The following is an 18,728-nucleotide window of genomic DNA, read 5'->3' on the forward strand; positions in this document are numbered from 1 at the left end:
AAAGCCACGCCCACAAGGAGCCAAATACCTTGCACTAGGCCCTACCTCTGAAAGGGTCCATGCCTCTCGCCTCTCACCTCTCATCTCTTACTCCCACCTCCCACCAACCTGTATATGGAGGCACATGAGAGGCTGAGGCACTTCCTCAGGGGGCCACCTCTGAGCACTGCAGGAGGGAGCCGCTGCTCTTCCCAAGGTTCACGAGTGGCTGCTGGTGAAGATGGCAGGAGGGCCCTGGGAATCCCTCTCTGCAGCTCTCCTCCCTACGCTCTTCATCCCGATTCCTGGCAGCCAGGTGGTGACGCCTGGGCGGTATGCCTGTTGCACTGTTAGTCTGCTTAGCCTTTTCTGTTTTGTTTGTTTCATTTCATGGTCTTTCCTGTAAACATGAAGCCAGTAGTTGTTTCCATGGAGGCTGGATTTCAGGAATCGCGATCCCTACCAACCAAGGATGGATGCCCTCTTAAAGAGATTTCTGGCTCAGAGTGGTGGAGGCACCCACGTGTTTCCATCTCGCCTCGGTATTGATGAAGTGACACGCCATCAGTCTCAGAGTGCTAAGCATACATGGACTCCCTCAGGAGGACAGGAAGTCCCAGTCATTTCGGGAACAGGGAACATGTATGGAATCTGGGAGTGGCCCCAGGACACAGAGGCTCTGGAGGTTGAGTCCTGAGCAGCTAGACGCCATTTGCCCGTGGAGGAGGTCGAACAGGGATCTGGCCCTGTTCTGAACACATGGGAAGGAGGAGGAGGAGGAGGAAGAGGAGTGGTGCACACCAAGGTCCGCACTGCACCCCTGAACTTCACCACAGAGGAGGGGGCGCCTCTTGGTTATCTGGCCAGTGGAAGAGGTAAGAGTCAGCCCTGAGAGAAGCTCAAAGCCAGAAACAAGAGAGCTCTGCCTCAGCAACAAGGTGGGAGGGAGAACCAACACCCAAGAAGCTGTTACACACTGTGTGGCAATGTATACACTCCCTTCATAAAAATTAAAGGAAAGAACAGGTTGTCTATAAGACAGAGCTAGCCATGCCCGTGTCATGACAATAATACAGACTGCTGGGAACAAAAGGACGCATTTCAAAATCATGCTATTCCGAATTTTATTCCCGGCCAAACTGTGATGTTTGTGAAGTGTTGGGGACAAAGACATTTTTCAAACCTGCAGGACTCAAAACGTTCCCATACATACTCCTAAAACATACTTGACAACGCACTGTAGCAAAGAGAAAAAATGAAGAAAATGTCAGAGACAGACAGCTATGGACAGAGGCGCCTCGTGCGATGGAAACTTTGTGGTGCCGCTAACAGATTCCAGGGAGGGGTTCTCAGAACGCTAAAGTGGAGCCTACTCTTCATGAAATGTCACCAGCCCCTCGGAGACATTCCTTTCACTCTTTTTCCACTCACCTCACCTCACCTTTCACCCTGCTCTCTTTCCCAGGGCCACACCACTCTCTTGGGAGCTCACTCCTACCACAGGACCTTTGCACCAGCCCTTGACTGCCCTTTTGGTTTGAGCCCAGAAACATTCTCCTGGGTGTAGTTTGGCTGGCTCTATCTGTCATTCGTATCTCAGGTAGATGGCTACATTGGCAAAGATGTTTTCCCCAGTGGGAAGCAATGCCCCCTCCTCAGTCCCAGGCCTGACTTCTACTTCTGTCCAGCTCTTTCACCAACCTGAGTTAGTTTCCAGTTGTATATGTGCACGCGTGCGCATGCGTGTGCTCCACTCATCCTCCTTCCTAGGAGGGAGCCATTTAGAGCAGGAACATGCTCCATCTTTATGGCATGGACAGCCATTTCCCAAGATCCCCCACAGTTCCTTGGGAAAGCAAACACTTCAACACCATCTGCCTTTGCGATGCTTAGGAAACTCCCTGGGTTATAAAGAAGACCCTTTATTTTTTTAAAAAAAAAATTAGGAGAGACAGGCTCTCAATTTTGAAATAACTTCGTTTTGAACCATCAACAGCTTAACTCAGTGGTACTCGCTTGAAGTTGAGACAAGGGAGAGTCTAGGAATGTTGATGACGCCATCGTCCTTCTCCCCAGGAGGCAGGACTGTCCCGTTGCCATGAAATAAACCAAACCGAGAAAGTTGGGTTTGATGTTTCTCAGGTGTGGAGCATGCACCTGTGGTGTGTGTGTATGTGTGTGTGTGTGTGTGTGTGTGTGTGTGTGTGTGTGTGAGAGAGAGAGAGAGAGAGAGAGAGAGAGAGAGAGAGAGAGAGAGAGAGAGAGATATCTGTATGAAGGCTGCTTGGGAAGAGACTGAGTCAGCTAACTGGGGGTTATTCAGGAATGAACATGATCAGGGCAAGTGTGAAACTGTCCATGAGTCCACTGTTCTGTATAGTGCAAACTAGCACACATAGAAATACACGAAAGGATGGTCCATGTGTGTGGTCTTTGTATCCACGCAGATTCTTCCTTCCGGCCCTCTTTGCTGAGCAGGTGCAACCATCCGGATTCGGTTCAAGTGTTGATGGGATGGCAACTCATTATTTTCACCCCTCAAATGGCCCACGCCATTTAAGCAGATCAGGCTAAGTGGATGCTACCTCATGGATCAGGAGTGGCTTGAGGAGTCACTCTCTCCCTGCCTGGGCATGACTGATTTTCTAGACAACATCACCAGGCTCCATTTGAGTCAGCTCCCTGTGAGCCTCTCTGAAGAGATGAACCCATTGGAAATGAATTATATTTTAAAGCATCTGCCTGTTTCACCTGGCAGCCAGTTGATTGAAGGCAGGTTTCTAAGTTGTGAATTAACACAAAATGCCAGGCCTATGATACCTAAGCCTCAGAAGCCAGGCCCAGACCTTTACACTAAATACACACACACACACACACACACACACACACACACACACACACACACACACTCACACACTTAAGAGAAGCTTCCCATGGCTCACTTGACGCCTTATTTGTTGTTTCCTTGGACCATCAGTTACCGTGACTCACTAACCCTGGCTCAATAGTAAGCTAGGCTCTGAACCGATAAGTGAACGCTAAACCCAAATCTAGGCCCTGGAAGTTCTGAGGACAATGAGAAAGTGCTTCTTCCTGGCTTAAAATAGGCAAATAGAAGGCCAGGGCCATAAATAGATGACTCTATCAACTCACTTCCAGTTGCGATAAATGATCAGAGGCAAACCCAGCCAAGCTGGTTAATGAACTTGAATGTGACTTGAGGTAGAAGGGTGCTGTATTAGCTGAGTGTTAAGGAAGTCTTCCCTGAGGCCATGGTGTTTGACACATTTTGATTGTTTGTTTTTCTCAGGCAGGATTTCTCTTTGTAACCTTGGCTGTCCGGAACTTGCTTTGTAAACCAGGTTGGCCTCTAACGCAAACATCCTCCTGCCTCTGCCTCTTGAGTGTTCCACGGTGCCCAACCTGAGGCCATGGTGTTTAAGCAGAGATTGTAGGACATGCCCCCAGTAAGATTCCAAGGATTCCAGATGGAGGAGCAGTAAGTGCAAAGGTCCTGAGGTGAGAGCTCAACACAGTCAAGGGACAGAAGGAATGTCCTTGTGCTGACAGCAAATGGGGGCCAGTTGGAGTTCAGGTGAGAGGCTTGGGGACACTGGCAGGCACCATACCCTGTAGCCTCTGAGTTCTGCACATTGGAGGTCACACAGTGGCTTCAAGTAGGACACTGGCCTCTTGTGAACAGGTTAGACAAGAGACTGTAGAGACCTGGCAAGCATGGGCCTAGACTCAAGGATTCCCTGGGAAGGGTCTAGCCTCAGCCCTGCCCTGCCCCTTCTGTGGGCGGGGCTAGTTGTTCTGCCACTCAGGCCTCCATTTTCTCATTTTAAAAAAATGGGGAAATATTTTGAGTTTTAAAGCATTTTTATTTGTAACTGACATATAGTATTTCTTTGTATTTAAGAGACAAGACACAGTGAGGCGTTTTACCACACATTTCAAGGAGGTGAGGATCAGGTCATGGCAAGTCATCACAGCCGCGGTCCAGGAGTTCATCGGTTCTTTGCATTTGGAACGCTTTTCAGCCTCATGACTATTGTGAAATATTCAGTTGTTATCAGCTATGGTCACCCTCCTGCCCCGCTCCACCTCCCAGGGCCATCTTTGAGGACGCTTCAATCATGACCTTCTGCCAACTTCTGACCGTCTGAGGCCCTTGTCATTTTGCCTCGGAGACAAAAGTGGGCACTTCCGCTACGAGCGAGGAGAAAAGCTTTAGGCCAGCTTGTGACTAGAGAGCTTGGAAGCCAGTCACCTGCCCCTATAACCAGAGGACATGCCACTGCATACAAAGGACAAGAACAGCAGCTTTACAGCTGCCTGGGAGTCTTTGATGTACCTGGCTCTCCATTTCCCCTAAAATTATGAGGTGTCCCCTGGCACCCCGTGTGCCTTATGCCATGAGGAGGTGCTTCTTCCTGGCCAGCTCTCCAAACGTTAACCTCGTCATCTGACCGAGGAGAGATTGGCTGGACCTGGCTTGAGTTGAATCTGGCTCTTTCCCGGCCTGCCCCCTGCTTCCTCTTTCCCTTTCATCTCCCGAAGTGGTCCTGTGATGAGAGCCTCTCACTGGCCCGGTCACATCCCTCGCCCTCCGACTTCCCAGCTCCCCTCTCGCTCGGACCCTTGCTTGTGCAGCTGCTCCATGAAACGACTCACATACGTCTCCGGCCAGCCCGTTTATTTTTATAAACAATAAATAGGACGACATTCCATGGTGTCCCACTCCGTTAGGCCTTGTTTACAGAGCCGTGCAGACAGTGACGGAAGATTGCTGGGGTTTGTACAGATGGCGGCCCACATGTCGTAAATCGTGAGCAGGGAGGGGGTTTTGTTTCTTTCCTAAGAAACACAAACAACAACAATTTGCTCCCCCCCCCCCCTGCACACACACACCCGTTTTCATTCCCTCCCCACGGTCACGCGGCATTACGGAGGCCTACAAATCATGGTGGGATGATATTAAGCCGCCTCAATAACGCTCGGGATCCCTTCCGGTGTGTGATTCTTCTTCATTAGAAACGATAGCCCACGTGCCCCAAATCCTCTTTCCCTCACCTCAAAATTTATAGATCACGGTCTCTAAACTAATTGTTAGTTGCACACTAGGCTGCAAGCTGTTCATCCACACAGCAATTACCTCGGAGGCCTTGATTAAAGGCAGGGATGCAGAAGGCCAGAGCGGGCAGGGTCTCCTGGTACCCACTAACAGGAGCGAAGCATGAAGCATGCCCTATCCATCATTAACCATTGTTCAAAGGCCAAGAAGTGACAGGCAGCGGGTGCGGGGCTGGCTGCTCACTTCCTTTATGACAGTGTGGGCCGAAGCAGCTTCCGGCAGCTAGCACTTCACTAGAAGAGGAGCCCGAGTCGTGTCTCGAATCTTCTCTGACTTCTCTCTCAGATGGTGAGACTTCCCACAGCTTACCTGTTCATTGAACTTCTGTGAGTGAGGAAAACCATTGAGGCTGCATGCTTCTACCATTTCCAGAAGTTTCTCAAGGTCCGGCACCAGCCCAGTTAGTGCACAGCTCTCCTGTCCTGAAATCTAAAATCCACAGTCAGAATTACAGACAGCTTCTGATGGCTGCTTGGTGCCAGACACAGTGAGACTGAGGTTTAGCGGTAAGGTAGGGATTGGCCCAACCTTGTGCAGCTAGCTAGTGCCAGAGTGAGGTCTCTTAACACCAAACAACGCTGCCTAGGGAAAGAGTGTCATTTGGAGACTGAATTTTCAGCCAAAATGGCACAGGAGTAACAGGCCGGCTTATCTGACCTCCTCACCCCACCCTCCACCCCCCCAACCCCCACCAAGGCACACTGGAACTCATAAGACAAGTGTTGGCCCCCTGGAAACTTTTAGTTTAGAAGGTTTCTCCATGCGCCTAAGGAGGAGAAATGCATTATGCCAGTAAATCCTATTGATGCTGGTTGTTTTTTTTTTTTTTTTTTTTTAGTTTGGGTTTTTTGTTTGTTTGCTTTTGTTGTTGTTGTTATTGTTGTTTTTTGGTCAACTTGGAACAGGTCAGGGTCAACTTCATTGCAGAGTTGCCCTATAGGCAAGCCTGGGCTGGGGCTGGGGGGCATTTTCTTGATTAATGACTGAGGTGGGAGGAGCCAGCCCACTATGGACTGTCCATCTCTGGGAAGGTGGTCCTGGGTTGTATAAGAAAGCAAGCTGAGCCAGGCATGGCGGTGCATGCCTTTAATCCCAGCACTCAGGAGGCAGATCGCTGTGAGTTCGAGGCCAGCCTGGTCTACAAAGCAAGTCTAGGAGAGCCAAGGCTACTCAGAGAAACCCTGGCTTGAAAAGCCAAAAAAAAAAAAAAAGGCAGAGCAAGGCATGAAGAGATGAAGAGCGAGTCAGTCAGTAAGCAGAGCTCCTCCACAGCATTTTCTTCAGTTCCTGCCTCCAACTTCCTGCCTTGATTACCTTCAGTGATGAGCTGACCACCTCCACTGATTACCAGTGTAATCATGTAAGCCAAACAACCCCTTTCCTCTCCAAGGGGAATTTGACCTTGGTTTTTCTCATGACACTAGAAAGGCAAGCTAACACATTGGTCTATATGACTTCTGGGATCAGTTCATGGCATTTATTAGTAGCTCAGACAAGCCCACTGCTCCTGCCTCCCGCCAGGACCTGAGTCAGGGCCTCTTCAGACAGGAGGCCGACTTCCTGCTCCTGCAATGCTGAGCAGAAATGCAAACTGAGTCCTGGAGGAGCAGTTCTCAGCGAGAGCATCTCTGAGGCTGTAGATCTCCTAGACTTCCCTGTGAAACTGAGGCCCTGGTATAGGCCCTAGTCACAGATGGACCCTAGTCCTTTGCGCATGACTTAGCAGCTACCCTCCCTTTGCTGTTTTGCCTTCTGTTGTGATTAACTAGGTCAACATGCTGGAATTGGGAGGTGCCTAGGAAGCTAGCAACACACACCTCCTGCTGTGTCTGCAAAGGCATTTCCAGAGAGGAGCACCTCAATCCGCACACCCCCACCCTCCCTCCCCCACCATAGTCATGATGTGAGCTATTCTCTGCCATAAACTCTCCATCTTAATAAACTACAAACTCTGAAACCACTAACCAAATATTTTTTCCTCTAAGGCCGGTCGTGACCTCTTTTTTTGGGGGGGGGGGTGTCACATATTTACATAACGATTCATTACAGTTGCAAAAATCACAGTTATGAATTAGCAACAAGATAATTTTATGGGGGCAGGGGAACACCACAACACGAGGGACTGTATTAAAGGGTCACTACTGTCCTAAGGTGTATTGGTCAGCTGACAAGCCCCTTCACTCTCCTGCCAGATACTCTTGAGATGACTAGTCCATCTCCAAATCCTCGTCCGAGGTTCTGCTTCCTGTGGTCTCAAATCTGCATCAAACCAAGATGCTTCACCACCATCCTGCTTCCGGCAACTGACGCTGATGTCAGTTTAGCCTCCCTCCACACCTAGGATTTAAAATTTGGGACACTGAGAATACTCAGGAGCTCTGGCCTGTGCACACAGCATCCCTGAGCATGACCTAGGGACAGCTGACCTCAGATGAGCCTGTTGTCTCAGTCCCTCACAGTCCCCACTGGGCCCAGCTTCTTTCTTTCATGTCCGCACCCTGGTTCCCGCAGGCAGTTAAATTTTTGAACTCTAGATTTGTATACAGTCCTGGGCTTTTTCTAGTCAACTGAAAACAAGTCGAGTGTTTTCCTTGTAATCTCTTAACTTCCTCCTCCAATGTAGTGAGGGGCCCTCAGAAATTTTTGGGAAGCCCATCTTTTTATTTTCTTCTTTTTAATTTCAGATTTTTGCAATGATTATTCTCTCTCTCTCTCTCTCTCTCTCTCTCTCTCTCTCTCTCTCTTTTTTTTTTTTAAACAGCAAAGGCAACTCCTCTTGTGTGATAGTCAGGGTTCCACACCACACATTACTCAGATTAAACAAAAAACAAAGCAGGCACTTTCTCTTTTCTCTTCAGCTTGTGGTGGGCTCTCATGTACACCTTGCCCTGAAGTAAATGGACTTTTCAGAAACCATGTCATCTTTCCCACACCTTACATTCCATAGCTATGTGTGTTCATGGCTGTTTCCCAAACTGAAACGCATTCTCCTTCTTTCCTTCTTTTATGTTGCCTAGTAACATAGCCAATTATGACTTTCAATCATATATGATATATATTACATATATAATATATATACACACACATACACACACACACACACACACACACACACACACACACACACACACACATACTTTAAAGTGCATGTGTGGGGCCTAGAGAAATAGTTGAGTAGTTAAAATCACTTGCTACTCTTTTCCTTTATTTTGTTTTGTTTTTTGAGACAGAGTTTCTCTGTGAGGCCTTGGCTGTCCTGGACTCTCTTTGTAGACCAAGCTGGCCTCGAACTGACAAAGATCTGCCTGCCTGCCTCAGCCTCCTGGAGTGCTGGGGTTAAAGTGCATGTACTCTTGCAGAGGACTCAAGTTCAGTTTTCAGCACCTACATGACATTTCACAATGGCCTATAGCTCAAGTCCCAGGGGGATCCAATGCCCTTCTCTGGTCTCTGCAGGTACCAACCAGGACTGAATACGGTGTGTATACATACTCATACATGGAGACAAAACACCCATACACATAAAATAATAATAACAGATGCACATGGGACCTGATGTTATACTATGTTATAATAGAGCGTGTTATAATGTCCAAGTTCTGTCCATTTAGAAAATTGGGTGTTTACCTGAGAAGGGATATGACTTCTGTTCCAAGGATCTTCATCAGTTTCTGTTTGCTACAGCTATAAAAGGGTCAGTCATGTAATAAAGAAGGGGCCGATCCATTCGGTTGTGCAGGCAATCAGTCTACATCTCTCCAACGAGCCAGAAAAATCTCTCCTCTTATCATTTTTCACCTGTTGGGGCATGGCAAACCCCTGGTGGTATTCTGAGAAGTACCTGTTCTTAGGAGCGCCATGGCACAGGGCCATAGGGCCTCCTTATCCCCTCCCCCCCCATCCCCCCCACCCCATGGGTGTGGCTTCACGAGGAATATAACTTTGACCTACATGCATTGTGCAGTAAGGGGCTCTGAGTGAATGGGGTCCCTCACTTCTGGCCAGCTCCAGCCAATGAGAGCAAGCCTCAAACACAGCAAGAGGGCTAAGGGCGGAGGCACTCAATGGGCCCTTGCCAAGCAGAAGTCATAACAGAAGCATCAAAGGGCCTCCACAGGATCTCAGCAGGGGGTAGAAACCCTTAGAGACACAGAGACCCCCCCTGCAGGCTCCACAGTGGGAGCCTCTGTTTTAAAAGGCCCACACTTAGCATCCCCAACAGAGAGGAGAGGGAAGGGATGGGCAGAGCCTGAGGAGAAACCTCGGAAATCTATCCAAAAAGTGAGAATAGGCCTCAGCTGTGGAGACTTCCTCCTGGGAAGAGCAGGGAGACTCACCAGAGAGTTTTACCTCAGGCTATGCCTCACCTCTGCCTTCAGAAGCACTTCAAAGGCTCCCATTGCTCTTAGGAGAAAGTCTCAGCTCTTAAGTCAGACCTGATGGGATTCCCCTTGTCCCTCGATGAGCATCCAAATGTCTGACTGAGGGGAGCTGGGCCTGGTGTGAGTTGGTAGGATCATGGTCCCTGCCTTTCAGGAGCTCACAGAACTAGGGTGTGAGTGATAACTAGGTTGAGGGGAAGGCTTGGTGAGGTCTGTGAAAGCACAGAGGGGAGGAGGGAGGAGTGAGCTGACCAGAGCATTGTCATGGGGACAGGGATGGTTTCAAAGGACCCTCCAAAACTTCCAAAACAGAGGGAAAAATCTTTTCATTTTATTTAAATTTTTAATTAATTTATTCATATTACATCTCAATTGTTATCCCATCCCTTGTATCCTCCCGTTCCTCCCTCCCTCCCGCTTTCACCCTATTCCTCTCCCCTGTGTCTGTGACTTAGGGGGAACCTCCTTCCCCTATATATGATCATAGGGTAACAAGTCTCTTCTTGGTAACCTGCTATCCTTCCTCTGGGTGCCACCAGGCCTCCCCATCAAGGGGACATGGTCAAATATGGGGCACCAGAGTTCGTGTGAAAGTCAGTCCCCGCTCTCCTGAGGAGAATGTCCTGTCCGTCGGCTAGATCTGGGGAGGGGTCCGACGTTTACTGCACCAGAGGAACAATTCGTAAGAAGACAGATCTGGGAGATACTCCAGGTCCGGCACAGAGAACGGCTTGACTCTTGATAGAGGCTCCAGACCGCTTAGGATACAAAGGCTTCGCTTAGACATGAGCCCATGAGGGACATCCAGGGGACCAATTTCTACCTCATGAAAAATCTAGATTTTTTTTTTTATTAACCAAGTGAGTGTACCGAGCAGCAATGTCACTGGTGTGGCTCCTGAAATACCACACACTCTGCTCTTCCCAGCAACTGCTTTGTCTGTGTGATGATACCAAGGAGATGTCTCACAAAGTGCTGAGCAGCACAGATACCCACATGGTCCCTGCCTCCCTTCCTCCTTTCTTCATTCTTTCACCAAAGGCCTGGAAATATTGAGGAATTTCATGGGTTAGGTATGAAATGTGCCCCATAGGCTCACATACAATGTTCTTAGTTCCTAATTGATGGCACTATTTGGGGGAAGTTACAGAAACTTTAGGAGAAATTTTATCATAGGGATAAAAAAAAGTAGTAGACACTTGATTACTTTTCCCCACTGCAGTGAGAAAAAACAACTTAAGGAGAGAAGGACTTATTTTGGTTCATAGTTTGGGGCACAGTTCATAATAAAGTCGGGGAAGTCCTGGTATCAGGAGCCTGAGATGGCTGGTAGCACTGTGTCACACAGTCCAAGAAGCAGCACATGAGAAATGCTCTGGCTAAGCCAGTTTTCTGTCTTTAATGTACATGGAATGGCACTACCCACTTTTAGGGTGGACCGTCCCACCTCAATTAATCGAATCCAGATAATAATCCATGAAAGATGTTGCTAGGGGCTTGTCTCTGAGGTAGTTTCGGATTCTATTAAGTTGATAATCAATGCTAACTAACCCTTGTCAACGCCATAAGCCGTGACTTTCCACTGCTCATCCTCAATAATCTTGTGACCAGTTTGTAACACACAAACACATTCAGTTGGACTTCGTAAGTTCCCACTGGCTTTAGAAATTCCAGCATTGTCTCCACTTTCAAGTCTTAGCTAAGACTCAAGGCAGTCTGTTAACTTTGAGCATCTCCAACATTCTGGGAAATCTATCACAACTTAGGGTTGATTTCACAGATTCACATAGTGGCCTCTCAGGGCCTTATTTGGAGGGATTCTAAGCCTACAATGTGGCCTTAGCTACTCTCTGAGACCATGGAGCAAGACTCCCTGACCCCTTCAAGCTTATATATTTTATGCCTGCAAAGCCAGGTTTAGGTAGATTGTGCTAATTAAGACAATCCCGTAGGTATTCCTGGCAGTTGCCTTTCAGGTGAACCCAGATGCCATAAGTTGATAAACAACACTAGCCCTAGCATATAATAAACTTTCTTTCTTTCTTTCTTTCTTTCTTTCTTTCTTTCTTTCTTTCTTTCTTTCGTTCTTTCTTTCAAATAGCATCTCAAACAACTTTTACATACCATACAGCCATTAGTGTGTGTGTGTGTGTGTGTGTATGTGTGTGTGTGTGTGTGTGTGTGTATGTGTGTGTGTGTGTGTGTGTGTGTGTGTGTGTGTGTGTGTGTGTGTGTGTATGTGTAAGGCATTTCCAGAAAATATTAGCATTTTGGTCAGAAGACTAAGAAGAGTCCATTCTACCTTGAATGACTTTCAATCAATCACTTGAGGCCCCAGATGAAACTAAGAGGAAAAAAAAAAGAGTGAATTTTCTCTTGTTTTCCAAGCTTAGACAATCAGCTTCTCATGCTCTGTGTAAAACTCTATCTAGCTTCCAAATGATGAACATGGAGACCTATTATATTTATTAATAAGCTTCGATCACAGGCAGATTTTCAGCTCAATCTAAACTTAATCTGACTATTCCGGCCTTGGCCTAATTCCCAGCCACATTCCCCATTATCTGCCATCTTAGTCTCATCCTGGCAGTTCCTGCTCCACCCATGTCTTCACGGTGACTCCTTCATGTTTCCCCCACGGCAACTCTTCTCTCTCTCTCTGCTCCACCTGGGACCCCCTCCCTGGGATCAGAAGTCCTACCCTAACTCTCCTGTTCCGGTTTAGGTTATTCAGCTCTCTATTAACCAATCAGAGGTGATGGAGAACAATTTTTACACAACGTTGAGACAGAGATGCTTCAATAATAATAATAACAATCCCAATGTCCAGGCTGCAACCAGATGTCTGGATACAGAAGTCAGCATTTGAAAACAGAGTGCACAAAACCATCATCCCCTAACAGCTCTGGATTATCTGTGCTTCTAGATCTTGGATGTTCTGACTCAGGGACTTGGGAGGACATCAGCCACTCCAATACACCTGCTACTCGCTATACACCAGCTTTCTTAAGTTCTAGGACAAAGACTGAACTGCCCCTATCCACTCTTCTGCTCTCTACTTGCAGACGGCAGACTGTGGGACTTTGTGATGCCTGTGAGGCAGTTGCTGTAATAAATCTCCTCAGATAGATAGACCAGCAGGTGGGTAGATAACAGATGACAAATAGAGTTATGATTTATAGGTAGATGATAGAGACAGACAGACAGATAGATGAATGATAGAGAAATGATAGATAGATAGATAGATAGATAGATAGATAGATAGATAGATAGATAATTGATAGATGGTAGAGATAGATAGATAGATAGATAGATAGATAGATAGATAGATAGATAAGATACCTATATTAGTTTCCTTTCTCATGACTGTAACTTAAAAGGGGAAGGGTTTATTGGGGCTCATGTTTCCAGGAAATACAGCCCATCACAGCAAGAAAAACCTGAGAGCAGGAGGGTAAGACAACTGGTCAGGTCACATCCTCAGTCAGGAAGCAGAGAGATGAAGGTGGTGCTCAGCTGCTTTTGTCCTGTTGTTTAGTCCTGGACCCAGCTTATGAAACAGCACTGGCCACATTCAGGCTCGGCCTTCCCTCTTCAGAAAACACCCTCCCTGGCAGACCCTGATTCTAACCCCAGGCAAGTTGACAATGAAGATTAAGAACCACAGCCTTGTGGAGTTTTGTCACTGTGGGAGGAGCCTTATTAGAGGAGTCAAACATCTGACACTTTCTACTGGGCTGGTAAACCTTCAGTCAGGGCTGCGGACAGCAGCTGCTATAGTTTAGCTTCTGATATCCTCAAAGTCTGTAAGGTAAAGGCTTGGTCCCCAAGATGGTGTTTGAGGGACATAAAGGAGTCTTTAAGAGATGGAGCCCAGTGGGAAAGGTTTATGTTACTGGAGGTGTGCCCTTGAAGAAGTGCCAGAACACTGGTCCCTGTCTCCTCCTCCTCCTCCTCCTCCTCCTCCTCCTCCTCCTCCTCCTCCTCTCCTTTGCTGTCTAGCCATAAGCGGAATGATTGTGTCCCATCACAAATTCCTGCCATGCCTTGCCATAAGCCCCCCAACACAGGCCCTCGACTGTAGCCTGGGAACTCCAAAACCACGAGATCAAGATGCAACAAGTCAATTACTCCAAGTATTCCGCATGGTGATGCACGTCTTTAATCCCAGCACTCGGTAGGCAGAGGCAGGGGGATCACTGTGAGTTCGAGGCCAGTCTGGTCTACAAAGCGAGTTCAGGACCGCCACAGCTACACAGAGAAACCCTGTATTGGAAAACAAAAACAAAAACAAAACCAGACAAGCGTTTCATTGCAGTAACAAAAACTATTTAACACACTTAGTTGTTTACCTGTCACATGGTGGGGTCCACTTCTCTCACAAAGCAACAACTTTTCCTTGTTTCCGCTCCTGGCACTGAAGTCCCATTAGAGCACTGTGCCACTGTGTTCAGATCCTGCTTGCACGTGGGTGGCTGTAGACAGGCTATATAACATCTCTGCCCCTGTTTCTGGGCTGTAGCAATCTTCCTAAAGCATTTGGTTGGTGTTCAGAGGCCATCGCCATCCTGGTTACTAGAGAGAGCAGCTACTGCTGACAGTGTTGACACTGAGGAACACATGACTGTTGGCCAGACCTCTCTGAGCTTGAGAGCCAATGGTCCCGTCCCAGTTGGAAGGAGGCCACAGGCTGGTCAGGGAGGAAAGCACTATTAGCAAGTAGTATGCACTTACACCTGTGCACACACACATGCACATACTTTCCATAAGCAGAACTATCTATCTACTCCTTCCACGGTTTTTTTTTCTTTTGGAGAAATAGTCATCAGCCAGAGGAGAAGGTTTATGCCTTGGCCATTTCACTATGCGGTCACAGCATAGATTTCAGCAGACTCCCTCTGCCTTCTCCAGTCTGGCTGAGAAGTGAGTCAGGTTACAGGACGTCTAGAGCCTTCAAAAGTCTCCCACCATCAAGGCTAACATCTGACTTCTCTGATACTTGGAATTGTCGAAATCAGCTCATGCCCTGTCAGTTTCTAATGGTCAAGAGCAAACTGGGAACAAGAAGACAAGGTGCTAGTGACATCATACATAGAGACCAGCCTTCTAACATACAGAGCAAGGTGGGTCTGAAGGTGCCACCAGGTGTAACAGGATGTGTGAGCATGGGAGTGTTGAGTGTGTGAAAGGAGGTGCTGTGAGTAGAGGCATAGGCACATGTGCACTCACACCCTCATGTGCCCTGGGAAAGAGTCTCCTGGAGACGCCTCTAGGTGAGGGAGTGGGGACCTATAGAGTACCCACAGCCATGCAGAGTCCCATGGAGAAAGGGGAAGCATGCCAAGGCCTTTTTCCAAATCTCTAATCTCTTCCTCAACGCAGTTCATGCTGCAGGTAGTGGAGAAAAGCTGCCGGATAATCAGCACCTCTGACTTTGTGCGACGGCTTGTGAGTTCCTCCGGCTGTCCACTCTGGAGAGCAGTAGGAGTGCGGGGAGGCTGGTGTCAAGATGCATGGGAACAGATGTCTTTGGATAGGAATGGGGCTAGAAAGACAGCCCATCTCAGGGCACCAGACTAGAAGGGCTTTCTAGCATTCGGCTTCCCCAGGGGAGGGAGCGTCCCCCGGGACATGGAGCTGGAATAGTGAATCACTGAAAGGCTCTTCAGATGCACACAATCCTCCTGGTGAATCTGAGGAGACCACCATTATATACTTATGGCTACCCCAAAACATGCTATGTAGTCCAGGCTAGCCTCAAACACAGAGATATCCTATATATATATATTTCATTTAGACACTTATCAAATATTGTTAATGCTAACAGGCTTTCACAACTGCCTTTTGGTTTTCATAAGTACACAATCATATTAGCAAAACAAGAACATTTTTTCCAACATCCACATCAATTTCATACTCTCCCCTAGTTGTTTTCACTGGACTCTTCAAAGCAATGTTTTATTTCAGACCTTGGAGACAGCATTAGCACCTACAAGTAAAACATTTGTCGTTAGTTTTTGATAGTCTCTCATAGACAAATTACTTTACTTTAACTCTGTTTTATAAAAATCACACTTAAAACCCACACACTAATAGGATGTTTTATCTTTCATCCAAAAAACTTTATTTTGAAATAGCTCTAAACTTAACAGAGACATTGAAAATATAATATGAAGAATTTCTGTATGCCTTCCTACGGAGTCCCAAACACGGATCGCAGCATCTCCTCAGTCTGTGGGTATAAGCATGTATGAAAAATTAAGATTCCAAATGCTCCAAACTATCTTGACCTTCATTTATATTTTTTAAATAAGTAAATCCCCTTCAGTAATCATAAGTATAAAAATTAAATGAGCCTTACTCTTTCATAGACTTTGCTGACATCTGCTCCTGATGTGACAGACTGATGGCTTTGCTGACACTGGGCTGCAGCTGGGTAGCTTCCTGAGGCGGTTCAACTCACTCGCGTGGAGCTTCTGTGTCTAGTCAGAGGTGAGATGGGATAGTTTTAGTCAGTTCTATCAAGACTGAGTATATGTGGGCCTCGTGTGGGTCAGGCTGGTCTCATAGTCAAGACCTGGGGATGATCTTTCTGCCTCCCACATCCCAAGTGCAGGGATTACAAGAGTGTAACACCACCCCACCTCACCCACACAGTTTAAAGATAAGGATTCATGTAGCTCAGGCTGGCCTTGAACTTGTAGCTGAGGATGGCCTTCAATACCTGACCCTCCCATTGCTATCTCCCAAGTGCTGATATTATAGGCACAAACCACTACACCAGATTTCCCCCCACAGTCTAGGGCAGTGGGTTCTCAGCCTCCCTAACCCTGCGACCTTTAATACAGTTCCTCTTGTGGTGAGCCCCAGCCATAAGATTTTTTTTGTTGCTACTTCATAACTGTTAATTCTGCTAGCACTGTGAATCACTGAATCATGACATAAATGTCTCTGTTTTCTGATGGTCTTGGGATACCCCTGTGAAAGGACTGTTCAACTCCCAAAGAGGTCTAACCCCACAGTTGAAGAACCGCTGGTACTGGTCCAGAGCATTTTATAATCACAAACTAAAACTCATATACTAAAATTGGGGTGGGCAGAGTGATGAGAGCAAGAATGTGTGTGTGTGTGTGTGTGTGTGTGTGTGTGTGTGTGTGTGTGTGTGTGTGTGTTGTACATATATGTGTATATATATACATATATATGTATATATATATATATATATATTTCAATTAAGTGTATCTTGTTGTGGTTGTGTTTCTGTTGTGCTGTGATAGAACACTTACCAAAAACTTGGAGGAGGTAAGGCTTTATTTGCCTTATAGGGTCCAGGCCAATATTGAGGGAAATCAAACCAGGAACTTGAAGCAGGACCCTGAAGGCAGGAACTGAGGCAGAGACCACAGAGGGACGCTGCTTCCGGGCTTGTCCCCTGGCTGCTCAGTCGCCTTTACTCTACAGTCTAGGCTCACGTGCCCAGGGATGGCACTGCCCACAGAAGGGTGGCTCACAGGCCAACAAGATGAGGTACTTTCTCCATTGCAGCTCCCTTTTCCGGCTAGCTGTAGTTTGTGTTGAGTTGACAAAAACTAATCAGCACATACATCAATGTACTTCAAATGAAAGTTTTAATTAAGGGGGTCGAGAGATAGTTTCCTGGTAGAGGGCTTGTGCGGGAGCATGAGGCCTAAGTTCAGCCCCTAGCACAAACATGAGGAGCTTCAGCACCATGTCACCTGCTTGTGACCCCAGCACTAGCAAGGGTGACAGGCAGCTCCCTGCAGCCATCTCAGCCTCCACTCCAATGAGAGACCCTGACTCAAACACACGAACGAGGCACTAAGTGGGATGATGGCTCAGCAGATGAAGGCGCCTGTCTGCCACCGATGTGATAAAAGGAGAGAACCGACTCCTTTAAGCTGTCCTCTGACCTCCACACGCAGGCTGTGACTGTTAGCATACTGCCCCAGTCTGCCTAGCAACCTATGACATCATTACCTACCTGCCATTAGGCATGCCCCTGCCCAGGAGTATATAAAAGGACAAACCCATCTCGTCTTCTCTCTTATTTCTTTCTTCCTTTCTTGCTCCTCTTGGTCCTCTCTCTTACCTTTCTCCTCTCTCTCTCTCTCTCTCTCTCTCTCTCTCTCTCTCTCGTTCCCTTCTCTCTCTTATTCTCTTTTACTCTCTAGGGTGCCTCTCTCACTTCCCTGCTGTCCCACGCTCACATAATAAAACTTCTCCACATCATATCTGTTACATGTCATCTTATTTTTTAATCATTATAGTGGCATACAAGTCTTCCCCTTCTCCACACAAAAAAATAAGTAAAATTGTCAGCATCACCACCACCACCATCATCATCATTATCATCAAACCCAAGGCAAATAACTACTGAAGAACAACACCCTTGGCTGGCCTTTTAACACCACACACACACACACACACACACACACACACACACACTTGAGTACCACCCCCTCACCAGGAACATACGCCCACACCAAAGTTTAATTAAGGTAGAAGGAATTTTTAACTATCCACCTGTGATGCTCAGTTTTGATTGTCAACTTGACTGGCTTCAGCAATGCCCAGGGGCTTATAAAGCTGCTCCTGTGTGTATCTGTAGTGACCCTTCCAGAGACCGTTAGCTCCTGAAGGTTCTGACCCCATTAACCCATAATGGACTCCTGGGATAGTGTTTGAGGTGGTTGGAGCAAGTAGGCCCCTGGGGGCGATGTCGCTGGGCTCTGGTCCCTTCCTGCATCCTGCCTGTCCACCATGAAGTGACACCCTCTGCTCCCCATGCTGTGATGTTCTCTGCTCGGCACAGGGACTCAAACGACCACAGATCAAAACCTTTGAACCCACAAGCTGAAGAAAATTCCTTTGGCTTGTTTCCCTCACAGCAATGGAAAAGCACTTGGTAAGCTACCCTTAAATTCCAAGTCCACACCACATTCCCTCAACATGTTTTTCATCACCTCAGTGAGGGGCTGACGGGGACAGCAGCCATCAAAGCCCAGACAGCCAGCTCCGGAACAGAACATGCTTTTGAGAAGCTGTCAACTTCCTGCTGTCCCAGGCGGCTCTTCTAGTGAATTCGCTTTACTCTCAGCCCAAGGAGAGACAACCTTTCTCTGCCTACATGGTGTCATGGTCCTCCATTACGGCCACTTACATCAGGGTTTTTATTTGATCCTAAAGGAGCCAAGCTATTGGTGGCCAAT

The 18,728-nt window shown here is 47.3% G+C and overlaps 1 long non-coding RNA gene across 1 annotated transcript; it reads right to left on the reverse strand.

The window, feature by feature from the left end:
- Window positions 1–4,716: 4,716 nt before the first annotated feature.
- On the reverse strand, window positions 4,717–13,932 carry LOC311582613. The gene is made up of 3 exons (XR_014774163.1): window positions 13,851–13,932; window positions 5,426–5,545; window positions 4,717–4,839 (listed from the first exon to the last, which is right to left on the reverse strand). It is a non-coding gene; the product is annotated as an uncharacterized lncRNA (long non-coding RNA).
- Between the last annotated feature and the right edge of the window lie 4,796 nt (window positions 13,933–18,728).

The sequence above is a fragment of the Acomys minous genome (assembly GCF_964271855.1).
Source record: "Acomys minous genome assembly, chromosome: 14".
Lineage (NCBI taxonomy): Eukaryota > Metazoa > Chordata > Mammalia > Rodentia > Muridae > Acomys > Acomys minous.